We start from the raw sequence: 4,869 nt of genomic DNA on the forward strand, positions 1-4,869 counted from the left end.
AGAAAGTGGAGAGCTATCTGGAAAATCCAGATCCCAGCCCTCTATAAAAGAAAACTTTGGTAGGAGTTTAGTGCTGTACTCTTTAGCCTTCTAATCAAAAGATAGAGGAGGCTAAAGAAGTTAAGAAGGTGTTGAGTATGCAAAGGTGAGTTAAACAATATGATGAGATTTCAGGTGATATAAGATATAACATAAGCTATATAGCTTATCTGTTTATGATCATTAGGACCACTTAGCCTAAGTGACTCCATATTGAAGTCTTATCACTTATACTACAACATCAAACAACATATTTCAAAAATCATAATTATTGGGTGTCCTATAACTCTGCTGCCAGGGAGGAGACACTGCCACCTGGGAACTGGTCTTTAGAAAGCAGAAGATGGTTGACAATTCCAGCACTGTGGATAGAATCATAGAGATCTGGAAGATAAAGAAAATCATCAAGAGCCTGGAAGTGTACCAATGCAAAGGGACACTGATCATTCCTTTCAAAGATCAGATTTCTCAAGTGGCAAAAATGTTAGCAGATTAGAATTGGAATTGTATCTGATATTAAATATCATCTGAACCACCTTTCATCTGTACAGCAAAGATTCAAACTCTATAACAAAATATCTCCAAATGGTCTGGTTGTTTGCCATGGAACAATTGTGACAGAAAGAAAGGAAAAGAAAGTTGACATTGACTTTGAACCTTTCAAACCAATCTATACATCACTGTATCTGTGTGACAACAAATTCCATATGGAGACTCTTACAACACTGCCTTTAGGTCTAATGAAAGAAAATTTGTCTTTATTGTAATAGATGGTAGTGGTAAACTCTTTGGCACTCCACAAGATAACACAGGAGAAGTCCTGCACAAATTCACTGTGAATCTCACAAAGGAATACAGTAGGAAAGGCACTACCTTGTGTTTTCTCCATTTTGCCTATTTATGAATGGGAAAATGGCACAGCTATGTAGGGAAGGTAGCAGGGACTGTGCAGTTGTTTGCTTTTGGAGACAAAGTGAACATGCCTGTTCTCATTTTAACTCAATCAGATGATTTCTAAAGGGAATGGTCAATCTGGTATGCTTGATCAGGGATTACAATTAAAAGTTTTAAAATTAGTTGATATTTTCTATGGTGGTAAAAATGGATTCAGTAAAGTGATAAGTTGTTTACTGAAATTCTCTCCAATATGAAATTTATTAAAGAGAAGAAACTAACAGGATGTTACTTTCATTAATGTCTTTTTCCATTTTTTGTCAGTTTTACCAATCTGATGACTATGAGGTGACACCTCAGAGTTGCTTTGATGTGAATTTTTTTTTTAATTATTAATGATGTGGAGCATTTTTCCTATGGCTATTGGTAGCTTGGATTTTTCTCCTTTTAAAACAATCTGTTCATATTTTTTGACCTTTTATCTATTGGGAAATGACTCAATCTTACAAATTTAAATCAATTCCTTATATATCTTGGTAATGCTCAATCTTACAAATTTAAATCAATTCCTTAAATATCTTGGTAATGAGATCTTTATCATAGAAATGTGTTTCCCTTCTAATTATAGCTGCATTGGTTTTGTTTGTGCAAAGCTTTGAAATTTTATATAATCAAAATTGTCCATTTTGTTTTCTATGAGCTTCTCTATCCATTCTTTGGTCATGAATTATTCGTCTATTCACAGATCACAGCTATAAACATAATAGAACATATCCTCTTCTATTTTATAGGTTAATTCATCTCATTCATATTCACAATACAATTGTTAATTGTGTGTTTCCCTTCATCCTATTCTTTTATACTTTTACCTCTCCTGTCTCCTTGCCCCTCTTTACAAGAAACAAGAGAGTGGTATGAGAGGAGTATGTTTAGTACTAGTGCTCTGCTTGATGCAATCTGATTCTGTCCCCTTGCCCTTCTTGTTCCATCCCCCTCAGGCTCCAGTCACAGGCTCTTACCCTTTCTTTCTTTCCTTTTAAACTCCTCTTTGCAATCCACTGTCCAGGGTTAAAATGTATTTTGCTAATGGATAATCTATCCTTCCTCTTATTTTCTCCTTCATTCTCTCCCTCTTCCCTCTAGTTTCCCTCTTGAGTTGAACATACATCTACATCCAACTTTGTGTGCATGTGTGTTTTACTAGTTCAATTGAAAGGTAGTTCCAGTGTCGTCAGCATCTCCCACACCTTCTTCTTGGTTTGTCTAGTCTTCTGTTTGCACACCCTAATTATGTTAGCTAATTTCCCCTATCTTCCTCCCCCTTTCTTCCTTAGAGTATTCCTTTCCCCTCCCTTTCCTTTCTTCAAGATCATCAGAACATAGCAAAACCACTTCCAGGCCCTCTTTTTAATAATTTTTCAAATTGCAACTTCTAGCATACTTATATATGCATATGTCACATACCCTCCTCATTAGATTTTTACAGTCTTGAGGACTCAAATTATATTGTTTGTCATTTTTGCATTAGTACATAACCTTGTTTAATCAAGCATGATGAATTAAATCAATATCTCTAAATGAGATAAAATAATAATTTCAAACATCTAAGAGCCATATTAAGGCCCTAAAACCACGATTTAAATGTGTTAGCTTCTAGGGAAGAGAGAACAATCTGTTGTCTTTAGTTTGGGGTTTTGGGGGTTGTTGTTGTTGTTGTCGTTTTGCTTTTTTTTTGGAGGGGGGAAGGCAGGGCAATTGGGGATAAGTGACTTGCCCAAGGTCACATAGCTAGTAAGTGTTAAGTGTCTGAGGCCGGATTTGAACTCAGGTCCTCCTGACTCCAGGGCTGGTGCTCTATTCACTGTGCCACCTAGTCATCCAAACCAACAACCTGTTAATCTGAAAATGTCACCAGAAGAAGGATCTTCTAATCTGTTGAGTACTAATGGAACTTAGTTATACTTGACACCTAGGCTACTTGTAATGAATCATAGCAAGTTTGAGAATGATTTTTCACTCTGGCTAGATCTCTGGGGGTTATGTGAAAACCGTATACGTAGAGAAACGACTGCTTCAAGCAGCTTCCATACAGATTTCATATGGCAGGGGCCTGGGTTTGAGGACAAACTCTTCTACTTGCTTCAAAGTAACTTTGGACAAGTCCTTAACTGCTTATAGACTCGGGAGACAACAGTGTTGGATTAAAAATGAGATAACATATTAAAATACTTTGTAATTCTCAAGGGCTACATGGATATGGGTTATTTTTTTCTAATGCCTTGTATATAGTAGGTATTTAATAATGCCATTCAAATAAATGAAACTGTCCCTCGTGAATTTCCAGAGATCTTTATTGTACTTCTCTTATTTATTTTTCAAAATTGTTTTTATGATGATCTTCATAATCATTAACAAACACAGACACGTCAATATCCAAAGAACCAAAAGGTAGATTGTATATGAAACTATGGATTTCTGTTTTATACAGTTTTATGGGCATACTAAATCCAACATGTGGATAACAAAATTGTCATATGTATTTGGGCCTTCCTCCTTTCAGTTTTCCTCTGTATATTTTTAAATGTTTGATTGATGCTTCCTTTATTTCTTTCCTTCTTATTCAAATCTTTGCCCAACCACTAACTCCTCCTGTCTCCAAATAGAAGCCATCTCTTCTTTTAAAAAGAAGAGTAGAGTCAAGCAACACAATTCAATGCCTTGACTATGTCTTTTTTTCATCTCTAGTCCATCATCTCCCTGCCAAGCAGACTAGTTGTGACTGGGCATTGCATTGATAAGATATATGGAATCTTTCAGTGTTTCTTATTCTCCTATATTATGGTGGCCAGCACATAAAAATGGAGGCTAAGTGGCATCACAGATAAAGTGCTGGTCCTGGAGTCAGGAAGACACGAGTTCAAATCTAATCACAGGCATTTTACTAGTTGTGTGACTCTCAGCAGGTCATTCAACCTCTACCTCAGTTTCTTTTCTGTATAATTATAGCACTTAGCCCCTCAAGGTGGCTGTAAGGATCAAATGAGACTATATATGTAAAGCACTTTGCAAACCTTAAAAGACTATACAAATAATAGCTGTTATTATTAAATTATTCTCCTAGTTCTCTACATTTTACTTTGTATCAGTTTATACAGGCATTACCAAGCTTCTCTGAGTCACTTATATTCATCATTTCTTACTACACAATAATATTCCATTACATTCATATATCACGATTTGTTTAGTCATTTTCCAGTTGGTGGACACCCATTTTGTTTTCAGTATAACAAGTAGTGCTGCTATAATTTTTTTTTTTACATATAGAGCCTTTCCCTATATCTTTGACTTCTTTGGAATATATACCTAGTACTGATGTTGCTGAGTCAAACTGACTTTGGGGCTATAATTGCAAGTTGCTTGGCAGAATGGTTGGATCAATTTATAGTTCCATCAACAGTGCATTAAAGTACCTGTCTTCCCACAGCCCCTCCAACAACTGTCATTTTCCTTTTATCATCTTCCCAATCTGATGGATATGAGGTGGAGTTTCAGAGTTGTTTTAATGTATATTTCTCTTGTTATTAGTGTGTAACCTGGGATTCAAGCTTAAAGCATTTTGCAAAAGACTCTGCTGATTTGTTGAGAGAATGACTCAATGTTGCTGCCTGTGTGAGAAGAGAGTTGGTGCCAGAGCTTTGGAGAGGCAATACATTCTTCATTCTTTCTTCAAGAGAGCTACTTGTGCATGTAGACAATTTTGAGGGGAGAGAAAAAGACTTGGGGGACTAGCAGACACATTAGAGGGGACAGTGCCCCAACATGTTTCAGGCTTTCAGCTTGTTTTCTAGACTTTGAGGAATTTCCCCCTTGGGTGAGATCAGGGATTCTGAGTCTCTCTCTCTCTCTCTCTCTCTCTCTCTCTCTCTCTCTCTCTCT

At 36.4% G+C, this 4,869-nt stretch overlaps 1 pseudogene; it reads left to right on the forward strand.

Annotated features, from left to right (window-relative positions):
* The first annotated feature begins 382 nt into the window (after window positions 1-382).
* On the forward strand, window positions 383-1,234 carry LOC138142697 (eukaryotic peptide chain release factor subunit 1-like; annotated as a pseudogene).
* Window positions 1,235-4,869: the final 3,635 nt, after the last annotated feature.

This window comes from Petaurus breviceps, unplaced genomic scaffold (genome assembly GCF_028583685.1).
Source record: "Petaurus breviceps papuanus isolate PSGF00001 unplaced genomic scaffold, PetGlider_PUasm1.0 90601, whole genome shotgun sequence".
In the NCBI taxonomy this organism is placed as follows: Eukaryota; Metazoa; Chordata; class Mammalia; order Diprotodontia; family Petauridae; genus Petaurus; species Petaurus breviceps.